Below are 14,345 nucleotides of genomic sequence, written 5' to 3' on the forward strand. Positions count from 1 at the left end.
CTTCTACATGGTGGATTCAGTCCATCCGTGTGAAGGGAAGCTAACCGAAATATGCACTGCATATAGCACTGCACAAGCATATAGCAGCAGAGATCGCCTACCATATGTTATGACCTCGTCTAGGCTCCAGGCCGTAACCAGAAGGTCATGGGTTTGACTCCAAGGGAGTGCATGCATACACTTGTGCAGATACATATGTAAGTCTGCTAAATGCTGTAAATGTAGGGCCAGAGAAGAGGCTTTCACACGTCAGCTCCTAATAATGTGGCATATTCTAGACACTTTTGGGAGACATTTTAAAGTGCTTTCTTCAAAGCAATAAATGGCCCTCTTCTCCTTTGTGTAACTCGTGTCTATCCAGCCAGTAGAAAGACAGCATAATGAAGAGGCCTGCAGTGGAGACAGACACAGTACAGGCAAACACAAAATATGAGACACTGAAGTAGGATATCTGGAACAAGTTCCAGATTCCATACCAGTTTCCTTTTCAACAGGTATCTGTTTCCTGTATCCATGTTACCTAATCTGTAATATTAGATTTATCTACCCAATGACTGCTCACAAGCGTGAAAGGTCAGACCTCAGTATTAGTGAATAAATCACAACGTGTAGAGAATAAACACTCAAAGGAACACTCAAATCACACATTTTATGCTTTTTCATTCAATTACCGTCTGGTTGTTGAGGTTTCTTTCATTTTCATAAGATGATAAAGGATGGTACAGCTGGGTAAGTGGTGTCTTATTTTTAAAGCATTTCACTGAAACTCAAAAGAAATAACGCTCTTGTGTTCCCTGTTGTTCCCCGCAAAGGCAATATATGCACTGGCACTAATAATCACAGACCTTCCAAACGGGCAGCCTGTAGTCTCCGTCCAGGGCCAGTTTCTCCGGCGTGACTAATGCGGTTTAGGACTGTGCGCCACGACGTCTTGCCTCCTCTGGACACGACGAGCAAAATTCGTCCCGCTTGCGTGTCTGTTTATTCTGTACTGGTTGAAAATGGGAGTGGGGTATGGCGACGGCTCACCCTCCGTAAAGGTTTTAAAAGGCTATTTCCATAGTGCTGAACGTCTGATTTAGAAGCGTTTTGTTGTGGTTTAGATTCGTACCCATTTTAATCTATATGCTTATTCATAGCAGCCTGGTCGCACCGCACTCTTACGCGGTTGAAGTAGTTGACGTTTGTTTGTTTAGTCGATTGCTGAAAGCGCCATTGTAAATAATGTAAAAACACTAATTGTTTAATGCAAATATTCTGTGGTCATTTTGGGCAACATTTAGTTTTCAACGGCTGGTTTCCAAGTGCGTATAGTGTGCTAGCTGTGAAACGTGTTACATGCTGCGAGCACCAAACAGGCTCAAGTTATTTGTCTTCATGTTTTAAGCAGGAAAGTTATTTGTCATCATTATCAGGTTGGTACATGTCGACTGTCCTTTCTGTAATAACTTCTGCCTCAAGTCAGAATGATAGGAAGAATAGAAATAACCACGGAGCAACGTCTAAGGACAGATGGCACGGAGGTCGGAAAAGCTTACAGCACCTGATATTCTCAGGCGGTCTCCCATGCAAGTACCACCCAAGCCCGACCCTGCTTAGCTTCGGGAAAGATCGGGCGTTCTGGCCGTAAGCGACCACTCCAGCTCGACCTTAGGGTGACGTTACATAGTGCCAAACGCCTGCTTCTAAACGTTTTTGTGTATTTCAGATTCGCAGCCCTTATAACCACTACACTTATTCATACCAGATAGACTGCGGAGCAGTTGACGCAGTCTGCGGTTTGTTTGTTTTTCGTTTTGAAATGTACATCTTTTCTGCGCCGAAAGGAATCATTTATTGTCATTGTCAATGCATGTAAAATGCTATGTATTTTATAAAATATGCTAATAGATTGTATATACAAGACTATGATGACATGTTTATATGAATATATTGTACATACAGTCTATGGTCAGCTAGCCAATTATCTAGACGGCAAAGTTGCATATTAAATGAGTAGACATATTCAGAACAAAAACGGATTCATTTATTTGTATAAAGTTACTATAAAAATCGATTCGATATTTAAATAAGTTAAAGCATTTTCAGTTATCATACGGTTTCACATTTGTGAAATTATCACACATGTGAAAGCATTATCTCCAATATCAAACAAAGGTGTCTGTTAATCAAAATAACTCAAAACAAGTAAATGTCTTGTTGGAAAACAAGGCTATCTATTCATGGCTTTCAAAGCATTCTGTGCTAAATGTTATGTTGAACTGTCATCAGACATGACTTACAGTACTATCACAAATACTAGACAGTCTAATAGAAAATATATTTTCAAGAGAACAGCAATATCTGATGATTTTGTAAAATGTGTTTGCAAAAACACAAAAAAGCCATGAATAACAATTGATCAGAAAGACACCATAATGAAGAGGCCAGCAGTGCAGAAAGGCACGCTGCAGGCAAAGAACACGTAGCTGTATTGTCCAGTGCAGCTCACCAGCACTCCTGCAAGACAACACCAGTATACCATTAACAGTGAGGTAAGCCACGAAGTGGCCAAGCGCTAATCTAATAATTAAGGAGAATTGCAGTCGGATTAGTACCGCGCTACAAAGATATTGCCTTTCTGTCTGACTTGAAATTGGAGTTGCCATGGCACCGGTAACACGCGAGGACTAGGCAGTGTGTTTGCTGTGCAAACCCTCTATACCCCACTTTGAAGAACGCAGAGTATGTGACCCTCATTTCCCCACAGCCCTGTAGTTCTGTGTCCCACGCACATACACACCAACCCCCCAGTTCCTTTTGCTTGGGAGTCCTTTTACACTCTTAGTTGCCAAAGCGTGAACTCTGTCCCATCCTGCCACCTTGTTAGGCATGTTTCACCTGCCAGAGGTGGGCCCACCGTGTTCGTGATGCTCTCCATCACAGTGGTGAGGCCCAGGGCGTACGGGAAGCAGCTCATCTCCACCACCTCCATCAGCCCAGTGAAGACGAGTGAACCCACGACGCTCATAGGGATGCCGTATGCCAGCGTGTAGTCCGGCAGCACGCCGAAACCTGTTGCCGTGCCGCAGACACAGTTGCTCAGGCCGTCGAGCAGGAGGGCTCCGGCAAACATGTAGATGAAGTGGCGCTGGCGGCAGGCCGAAAGCGAGCGCCGTGGTCCTGCTCCATGGCGTGCAACAACAGGTAGACCACTGGCAACAGGAAGCCCAGCATCATCCACGATAAACCCAGGGCGAGGGTGCGGAAGCAGGCGTTGGAGCTCATCAAGTTGAAGGCCATGTGCCTGCGCAGGAAAGGCCCGAGGGTGGAGAGGGAGCCCTACAGATGCCCCTTTCACCTGGCTTGTTGCTCCTGGATGCACAGAACTTAAGCTCAGGCAGGTAGGCTTGTGGGCTGGACTGGTATTCCCTTTGGCCCAGGCCCCAGTGGCCTCATCAAAGCCCTGCACTCGCAGCAGTTCAGCAAGAGCCCACCCAGTAGCAGGAAACTCACTCTCCAGCCGAGTGCTGAGACCCAGTGCCTTGCCCGTGGTGGAGAGGACGTTGGCGAGAGTGCAGCGATGCACGAAATAGTATCCCAGCATTGTGACTGAGGGCTGGAGACACAGACAGAAGGGCAGTCATGTTGGATGAGGAGAGAAGTTCAGGATTACTAGGATGACTTTGGCAGAGTGCACAGTTGCTTCCAGAAAAGATTCTTCTGATTCCATGGTTCCGGTGATGTACAGGTCGACCGTGGTATGAGCACACAAGCTGGACACCGTTTCGAGTCCGCCCAGAACCCCACCCACAATTATTGTTGCACAGCAACTGTAGTACTCCACAAGAACACTACACAAGGGGCCTACAGAGAAACATGGGAATTGAAATACAAAACAACAATAAAAATGGCCTCCCACAAACAAATGCCCAAACACTGAAAGATAACAATAAGAGTGTTTGAATAACAAATGAACTCTATTAGCAAATCCACACATATGGAGATCACCCTGGTAAAAGAGAATAGGTGCCCATTGCAAAGCAATGTTCAAACAATGCACAGTACACACAGAACTGATGAAAATGCTTTGTCGTCACTACAAAAGGGAACGTGAGATTGCAAGACCCTTGATCACAGATTTGTCTATACTGACAGTATTAAAATAATAATTGAAAAAAGAATGATCCCTCAAACTTGAGTGTACAGACTCAGATTAATGAACATATTCCGAAGGCTCTTTGATGTCAAATGTTTTAACACTGTAGATTCCTTAATGATCCCTTCCCCTTGCAATCTTTGCCGAGGCTTTACTGTATCTTTAAACAAGGTCACACTTACTAAACCTCATATATACTATAACACACTGCCATATGTTCTCAAAGAAACACTCAAATCACATATTTTATGCTTTTTCATTCAATTACCATCTGAACTCTGAACTCTTCCTATTGTAGTCATGGCACTGCATTAGAAAATATTGTATCTTAAACAATCAGCAAACATCCTTTAAAGGAACCCCAAACTTTATTAAAATTGTCTCCCATCATTTACAATTGCACATAGAACAACCCTGTTATAAGTTCTGGATTGAAAAACAGCAAAGCTATCGTTACATCTTCAGCACCAGTTAATGTAGCAATGACTGCTCATAAACTTCTTAAGCTCACTTCATTTCATTTATTACTGAAGTCCCGATTGGGGCAATTTATTTGCAGTGGTTTTTTTTTTTGGTTTTTTTTTATTTATTTATTTTAAAAAGGTCATGATCCTTTAAAAAGGGAACGCTTCAACTGAGAACGGTCTGGAAGATATGACACTGTGCAGAAATCAGTTTTTAGAGGATCACCTGCATTGAGAAGCAGTGGAAAAACAAATAAATGTTCTCACCATGAAACACTGGGTATCAGAAGCCACTAGGACAGCCTCCCGCCTGGCTGGCTGTTGTCTCCCTGGACTCAGTGTTCTCCAATTGAACCAATACAGAACCTCTTGTCTATACTTTCTCATCATTTACAGCATTTAGCTGACGCTTTTATCCAAAGCGACTTACAATTATGACTGAGTACAACTTGAGCAAATGAGGGTTAAAGGTCTTGCTCAGGGGCCCAACAGTGGTAACTTGTACTAGCAACCTTCATCAGAAAGCAAATGCTCCTCTCAACCTTTCCATTCAAATATTCAAAGATATTTCTCTGTAAACATTCTCCACAGATGAGGATCTTATCTGAACATTTTGCCCCCACACTGTAAAATAAATATTTCTTGCGCGATTGCAGTTGTCAGAAGTCTGAAGCGGGAGGGGTTTTCATTTAGGAGGGTCTAGAGAGGAGAAGATCAGTCAAGAGGTGAAAATGAGAGGGGAGCAGAGCAGATGTCCCAGACGCCCTCCCAAGTCTACTTGTAATAAATAAAAACATCAATTTCCTAAACCTTGGTTACAATATCTGAACTTGTCTTCATATAACAATACATAGATTTCTGGTTATAAGAGTATCATTATACTTTGATAGTCCCTTAATAATAATAATAATAATAATAATAATAATAAACCTACTTGTAGCTCATCCCACTACCACCATCCTCACCAAGTTCTACAATAGAGGGCATCCTGAGCAACTGCTTCACTGACTGGTTTGGGAATTGCTCCGTCTCGGACTGCAAGACACTGAGGAGAATAGAATGAACAGCCGAAAAGGTCCTCAGGGTCTCTCTCCCCTCCATCATGGACATTTACAACACACGCTGATTTCTCAATGCTACCAGCATTATAGATGAGCCCACACATCACTCACACAAACTCTGTTAGTCTCAGAATAGGTACAAAACATGTGGGTGTTTTCAGCCATACTGTGCAACAGTTTCTTCCCCATGCCATCAGATTCCTCAACTCCCAGAGAGTTGAGGAATTTTCAACAAATTTCAACAAATACTTAAATATTGTATTCCATTTAATAATACTGTGTTCTGAAATGAGTGTACCGGCTGTTACCTCGGTGACTGTATGCTGCATGCATGTTAGAATACCATAGTATGGTGCGCTGGTTGGTGTTGCCTATATGTAATATTGGTCCTGTATTTCATATTTATTGTTTATACTTATGTTCTCCTTTTGTGTTGCATCATGGTCCTGGAGGAACATTATTTAACTGAATACTCTGTACACCTGTTTATAGCTAGAAAGACAATAAAAAGCCTCTTGACCTCTCGATCTTTGTTGACCAGACTCTAGATCCTCAGTTATGGGCCACCCAGTGCATTTCTTCTGTAACCAGACCCCACCTTTGATCTTTAATTCCTTCTGAAGATCTGTCAATTTGCTGACTTCAAGCTTTATATTGGTTTCAAGCCTGTTTCCAAGGGGCACATTGGAAGTGGTCTGTTTGTATTCTGTATCCTGTGATCCTGAGCATAACTACTGCAGTGGCATATACCAGTTTGTTTGGTTTCAGTTATACAGGTTGTTGGTATTGTGCTTATTGCTGCATTTACATCTGTGAGCATACTGTCTGATGGTAGCTTGCCACCAAGTTAGGTGAGCCTGAAGCAGTGGATGACCGTAGTTACCTTGGTAATGACCATCATCTGCATGGCTACAGCTGGACCACACAATGTCCACATTACAGTTTGGCTCTGGTGGATTCCAGATGTAGTCTGAACTTTCTCTTTCTCAGATGTAATAAGTGTTCTGTCTGGGTAGTGATATTGACCATTTATTTCATCCATCTTTCCATCATTATTATACTTAACATACAAAATATTACATAGAATCTAACATTGTTTATTATCTTTGATATATGGTGAATGTAAAGTTTTTCCTTCTTGTTATTTTGTATATTATGATTTTTAAAAAATTGTTCTCAGTCTATCCAACACCTGGTCTAGGTATCGACTCAGATTCGACTACGATATCGTTTTGGTTTCGACTTGGACCAGTGTGTCCTGGTCCTTTCACCTTACAACCAGGCCTTGTCATTACTGTCACATTTAAGAAGGCTAGATTAAAAGTCGTGGTGCAGTTCCAAATGCAGCAATGTAACCTCCATATTTGTTTTTGCATCATAACTAGGCAGGTAGTCAGGAAGGAAGGAAGGGAGGAAGGGAGTATGGTGAAGCAGACAGGCAGGCAAGCAGGGAGGGAGTGAGGGAGGGAGAAATACTGGGGTTACATCTGGCCGTATTCACCAGCATGCATCCTGAGCCTCCACCCTGAGCTACTAAGCAAAACTGCTACTCGTACTCACCGTTGGCAAGATAGTCCGCTATTTCCTACTAGATTACCAAGTATAGAACAAAACAAAACCCACCGACAGTGAAATACATAAACCTAATGATATAGTTCATATAAACCACACTGGCGTCTAAAGCTGTGTAACAAGAACGGTTACCGCAAACAATTTGCTCCCAAGTCTCTGAATTGGGCCTAGCTCTGCGTTGTTATAGCTAGACACCTAAAGAATTGCAACGATGTCTGCATCGCAGCCACCCTGCTATTGCAACTTTTAAGTCTGTCCCCATAGAAGCTACCTATGAAATCTGACCTTACACCTGCTCCTGACTAGACGTAAATTCTACGCCCGCTCTAATGGAAAATTCATCTTGTGACCGGTGGATAAAACCTTACACTAGCAGTTAGCCAGTCGAAAAGATCATATACGATCAGAACGGAGTCGGGCGGTTTGCCTTTATCGTGTGCTGTGTTGCTTTTGGTCCTGTAATCTCCACCTCACTGGGTGAACGGTTTATCCGTAAATAAGGTCAACTACAGTCTATCCACAGGTAGGAAATACTTTCGGCAACGACGTGCCATTATACATAGGCCTTTATTAGTAGGGCTCTACCAATTTCACAAGAAAATCAGTTAATTTCACTGACCTGTTTTATCAAAAATATTTCACGCATTTTAGGACACATTAATTCGCTACATTTCACGGAATTAAATAACACTTAACAAGCTTCATAGTTAGGATAGTCAGTCTCACCAGGCCTGCCATGCTCAGCTAATTGCCTTTGTCTGAGTGATAAGCACTGAACATCAGGGGACGTTGTTGGGCTTCATTGTCTCTCCCTAAGAATTCGTGGATAGGCAGCCCCTTACTGACTTTAGTTTAGCCTGGAACTGGAACAAATAACTTCCAAAATACAACAGCGATGTTTGTAAAGCAGTGTTGTTGTTGGTTGTGTTTTTTAAAAAATAATAAAAAATCAGATTTATGAAAAATAAATCAACATTAGAAATCAAAAGGAGAAATAGTGCAGGTCAAAAATGAACGCTACTTTTAGAAAATCCCCAGCGCGATGTTCTCGTTTGACTTTTCTCCATAGCAACAGAAAAACTGCTATGAGGTCTGGCATTAAACTCTGCTACATCCAATTAAGACGCGTCTCCAATCTTTTTATCTACCATCATTTCACGGAAAATCATGTAGGCCTGTTTTAAGGGGAACTGCACGGCGTGAATTTGGCAGTGACCTAATTATAAAGTTTAAGTGATGATCCATGACAGCTTAATTGTAGTATCATATATAATTATATAATTTGAATGGAGAATGTCCACCACCGTGGACATTATTTATTTTATACGTTTCGCTCAGTGGTGACATCTGTGTCATTTACAAATTCTGTACTTTCTAGAATATATTTAGATTGTTACCAGTGATAAACCCAGATATCATCGGATAGCTATAATTATAACTGGATAGAATACAATTGCTGTATGTACAGTACCTGCAGAATGGACCTTTTAAAAGAGCAGTAAATGGCACAAAATAATTCCCGAACTAACTGAGCTGAAACGGTTAATTTCGCAATTTTACTAAAATCAAGGCCGTAGTCACAATACATTTTGGGGGGACACGTCCCCCCCAATATTGAAATAATGTCCCCAAAATGTCTCCACTATATACTGAAGTAAAAAATACATGTATTCCACCCACTAGCTTTGCGCAATGTTAGGAGCTGTCAATGTTCCCATCTGTTGTTGGTAGGACACTTATTATTGTAACACCTACCACTGCTAACGCCTCTGACCTGCAGGAAAAGGTAATATTAATATCAATACCATCGTTTTACGCTGAAACTGTAATTGTAGAAATAAATAATATCGTACTAAAAAGGTGTCAGTAATTGTGTGAAGTGAAAACAGACATTTTTGGTGAGAATGTGTCAATTTTTGAATGCGAAATGAATCAACCATCACTACTGACGTTAGCTATTATAGCTAAATTCCCTGGGAAGTTAATTAGCGTTAGTCCCACATTCATGCAGCGTCCAGCAGTGGTCACGGTCATATCCAACTAAGGTTAATGTTTTATATTTCGTTATATTTGTTAGTAATCTTGCTTGAAGTCTCAGTAATGTGTTAGTAATTGTAGTGATGCATGTGAACATGCAGAGAAAGACAGCTTTAATTTATTGTATATTCGTATAATAACCTGTGTATCTGTACCTGCTTATGATAAATTGCTTTAATAGTGTTAGTTTGAAAACGTGAAAGCAGATTTTTATTAGTCAGCTTTTGTCAATTTTTATTCACAGTAAGACATCAGTAAGAGGAAGGGTGGCAGTGACATTCAGCAGTTTTTGGGCAACCTAAGAAAAAAAGAAAATAAGCTCTCAGAAAATGAGTACTTGTCAGATGATATAAGTACTAGTACTAGTAGAAGAGAGTTGTACAAGAGTTGAGTCAGTGTTTTGTGACATAATAATTACCAGTCATAACATTGAATAATGTGTTGACAATAAGAAATGGTCGGTAATCTATTCAAGTTTCAAGTTTCAAGTTTGGTTTATTTGTCACATACATAGTCATACACAGTACAACACGCAGTGAAATGGTGGAGAGTGCTCTGTCCAAACTGAGGAAGAGAACCAGGGGTGCATAGAGAAAAAAATATATATATACAGATAAATATATATTCTATGTATGTACAAAAATATATTAACAATGTATGTACAATATATGTATATTATGATTATATACACAATGTACAATGTATATGGTTGAGTATATATGTACACAATCTACAGAATGTACAGATCCATTGTATAGTACCATATCTACAGTTGTTGTAACAGGTTAATTGAGTATAAATCTAAATCTATATATACAGATGTACAGATATACAGTCATGTTACGTGGTGGTACAGATATACAGATATACAGTCATGTTACGTAACAGTCATGTTACGTGGTGGTGGTGGTGGTCCCCACAGTTTATCAGTTTCCCTGATTCAGGGCCCGAATGGCCTGTGGGAAGAAGCTCCTCTTCAGCCTCTCTGTCTTGGCCTTCAGGGAGCGGAAGCGCCTCCCTGACCTCAACAGAGAGAACAGTCTATTGTTGGGATGGGTGGGGTCCTTCACAATTTTCCTGGCCTTGGTTTGGCACCGCTTGTAGTAGGTGGTCTGCAGGTCAGGAAGTTCCGAGTGAGTGATGCGCTCTGCTGAACGCACTACCCTTTGGAGTGCTTGTCTGTCCTGCTTGGTGCTATTTCCAAACCAGACTGTGATGTTCCCCATGAGGATGCTCTTGATAGTGCAGGTGTAGAAGTTCCACAGTACCTTGGAGGGCAGTCTGAAGTCCCTTAGGCGTCTGAGGTGGTAAAGACGCTGACGAGCCTTCTTTGCCAGGGAGCTGGTATGGCGGGACCAGGACAGGTCCTGCGAGATGTGAACACCAAGGTACCTGAAACTATCTACTCTCTCCACCGTGGTTCCACTGATCCTCACAGGTTGGTAGTGCCGCTCCTGCTTCTTGCTGCAATCCACGATCAGCTCCTTTGTCTTACTGACGTTTAGGAGGAGATTATTTCCCTGGCACCAGTTTTCCAGGTGTTTAATCTCCTCCAGGTAGGCCCTCTCATCGTTGTCCGAGATCAGACCCACGACAACGGTGTCATCAGCAAACTTGACAATGATGGTGGAGCTGGAAGTGGCTGTGCAGTCGTGGGTGTACAGTGAGTAGAGCAGGGGGCTTAGGACACAATCCTGAGGAGCTCCAGTGCTGAGGGTGAGGGTGGATGAGGCGCAGTTGCCCACCCGTACTGATTGTGGTCTGTCTGTTAGGAAGTTGGAGATCCAGTCGCACAGGGATGTATGCAGTCCTAGATCTCCCAACTTAGTAGTGAGTAGGGAGGGAACGATAGTGTTAAATGCTGAACTGTAGTCGACAAATAGCATTTTAACATAATTTCCCCTCCCTTCGTCCAGGTGAGTCAGTGTAGTGTGGAGCAGATGTGCAATCGCATTGTCAGTGGAGCGGTTGTGGCGGTATGCAAACTGCAGTGGGTCCGTGGAGGCTGGCAGTGAAGATGTGATGAAGTCTCTAACTAGCTTTTCAAAGCACTTCATCACGACTGATGTGAGGGCGACAGGGCGGTAGTCATTGAGGTCGGAGGGTCGAGGTTTCTTCGGGACGGGGACGATGGTGGACCGCTTGAAGCTGGACGGGACAATACCGAGCGTCAGGGAGAGATTGAAGATGTCGGTGAATACCGGGGCTAGCTGATCTGCGCAGGCTTTGAGGACCCTCCCGCAGATACCGTCTGGTCCCATCGCCTTCCTGGTATTCACCCTTTTAAACACTCTCCTCACGTCACTCTCCGTGATGATGAGAGGGCGCTGTTCTATGGTGGGCCCCGCGCATGTGCTACCGGCTGCGCCGATAGTGCCACTTGCACCAGCACCGTTAGCATTGGCGCTGTTAGCACTAGCGCCGTTAGCATTTGTGCTGCTAGCATTAGCGCTGCTAGATGTAGCCTCGAAGCGAGCAAAGAATGTATTCAGCTCGTTCGCCAGAGACTCATCCGCACTCATCAGCCCAGAGGGTGGGCTCCTGTAGTCCGTGATCATCCGTAGTCCCTGCCACAGGGATCTAGAGCCACTCCGCTGGAACTGTGTCTCTAGTTTCTTCCCGTAGCGCCGCTTCGCCTCCCTCACCGCCCTGCGCACTCCGTATGCTTCAGACTTGTACTCGTCCATGTTCCCGCTGATGATCCCCGCATTGTAGGCAGCAGTTCGAGAGTTCAGAGCCTCGCGGATGGTTCTGTCCACCCAGGGCTTCTGGTTGGAAAACTTCTTGATGGTGATTCTTGGGATCGTGTCGTCCACCAGTTTCCCAATAAATCCTACTACTGCCTCCGTAAACTCGCTGACATCATCAGTGCTGCGCCGGAACATGTCCCAGTCCGCGTCATCCAGAGCGTCCTGCAGAGCGGCCACCGATTGGTCTGTCCAGCACGCGACCTCCCTCTGAACCGGAGCTTCCCGTTTCAGCCGTTGTTTATATTTTGGTAGGAGGAAGATGGCGGCGTGGTCCGACTTACCAAACGGTGGATGAGCTAGTGCCTTGTAGCTGTCCTTATATGGGGTGTAGCAGTGATCTAGTGTCCTATTTCCCCTGGTGGGGAAGGTTACGTGCTGGTAAAGGTTGGGCACCGCACGCTTGAGGTTAGCGCTGTTGAAATCCCCAACCACAATAAGTGCAGCGTCCCGGTGCTGTGCCTGAAACTGTGTGAGAGCCTCATGAAGTTCCCACAGTGCAGTGTCCATGTTAGCCTGAGGTGGGATGTACACGGTGTTGATGATGACCGAAGTGAACTCCCGAGGAAGGTAGAAAGGACGAAGTTTGAGGGCGAGCAGCTCCAGGTTGGGTGAGCAGGAGCAGGCGAGAGTAACAACATTGGCATTGTTGCACCAGCTGTTGTTTACCATCACACACACTCCGCCGCCTCTCGACTTCCCCGAATCTGCCGTCCTGTCCATGCGGTGAACCGAGAAGAACTCGGCCGGCTGGATAGCGTGGTTTGGTACCGCTGGGTTCAGCCACGACTCGGTGAAGCAGAGGAGATTGCAATCCCGAATGTCCCTCTGGAACTTTATCCTGGCCCGGAGGTCGTCGAGCTTGTTATCCAGAGACTGGACGTTGGCTAGCAGGATGCTAGGTAAGGGAGCTCGGTGTGCCCGAGCCCTCAGCCTGTTCCTGACGCCGGCTCGCTTCCCTCGCGGCCTTTTCCCCGCGCCGCGTCTTCTGTTTTCCCTCAGGATCTCCGTCGGCCATCTTGGGTCCGGGGTTACAGACAGCTTGAGGTGAGTGCTATGTAGATTAAGAGAAATAAGGGCATCTCTGCTGTACGAGATACGTGCCGTGGTGTGTAGAGAAGGGCTGCGGAGAAGTCAGGGGTAGCGGGAAGAGCGAAAAGAACGAAAAAGATAGCGAAAAAAGTGCCAGGTGTGGACGGAGCAGTCGTGACGGCAGCCGACCTCACCGGCGCCATCTTCAAAACTCCTGAACATCATGGCAACATATTCCTGAACATCATGGCAAGAAATATCATTTGTTTACTGATAATTTTTTTCATGTTCATCCTGGTTCATTCAAAGTAGAGAGAGTGAGAGAGAGAGAGTGAGAGAGAGAGAGAGAGAGAGAGAGCGAGAGAGAGAGAGAGTGAGAGTATGAGGATGCTGACAGGTGAGTGAGAAAAGGAACAAATATTAATAATGAATATCCCATAATGCCATTACACTAGTCTCATCCTGATGTACAAACTCCTGTTAGCCTTCATATATGTATCAAGATTCTTTCTTGTCACTAGTTTAGTGATGGTATTTTTTTCCTGTCCACTCTGGTTCATTCAGAGTAAAGAGATAACGGGAGAGAGTATGAGGATACTGACAGGGCAGGGAGAGCAGGTGATATGGAGGTGAGTGAGAAAAGGAGCAAATATTGATGGTTAAGACCAAGTAATGACATCAGAGTCTCATCCTAATGTTAAATTAAGACATTTACATGTAAGATATTTCTTTATTATTATTATTATTATTATTATTATTATTATTAATAATAATATATTTAATCTATTAATTTTAATATTAATTTTAATATTCTATATATACTATGGAATGTTAAAATTAATATTAAAATTAATAGATTAAAATTATATATGGAATATAAAGAAAAGCCCTAATTATAATAAAAAAAACGAATAAAGTAATAATAAAGTAGTCCCCTTGTGTGTGTGTGTGTGTGTGTGTGTGTGTGTGTGTGACCTCATAACTGGGCAGCAGTTATGGTGTGCCTCACAAGCGTGTCTGATGGATGCAGGTCAGACGCTGTAGCACAGTCGTCTATATGTTGGTCCAGTCCGGTTCTGAAGAGGTCTCGGCACTTTCACTTTTTTTGCCCTCCTTTTTCCTACTTAAAGCCATCTAAGGGCCCAGGCAGGCCTCTGCTGTTTTGGGATATTGTTGAGGTGTTGCACATGGGGCAGGGGGTTCAGCAAATGTCTAAAAAGAAAAGAAAGAAAAGGGCTGAGGGGTTATTTTCCGTTAACATTATACTTGAGGGTATGTGAGAAGCAGGCACGGA

General features: G+C 43.6%; 1 pseudogene; it reads right to left on the reverse strand.

Annotated features, from left to right (window-relative positions):
- Positions 1-65: 65 nt before the first annotated feature.
- Positions 66-13,276, reverse strand: LOC113577887 (annotated as a pseudogene).
- Positions 13,277-14,345: the final 1,069 nt, after the last annotated feature.

Source organism: Electrophorus electricus, chromosome 1 (assembly GCF_013358815.1).
Source record: "Electrophorus electricus isolate fEleEle1 chromosome 1, fEleEle1.pri, whole genome shotgun sequence".
Classification (NCBI taxonomy): Eukaryota; Metazoa; Chordata; class Actinopteri; order Gymnotiformes; family Gymnotidae; genus Electrophorus; species Electrophorus electricus.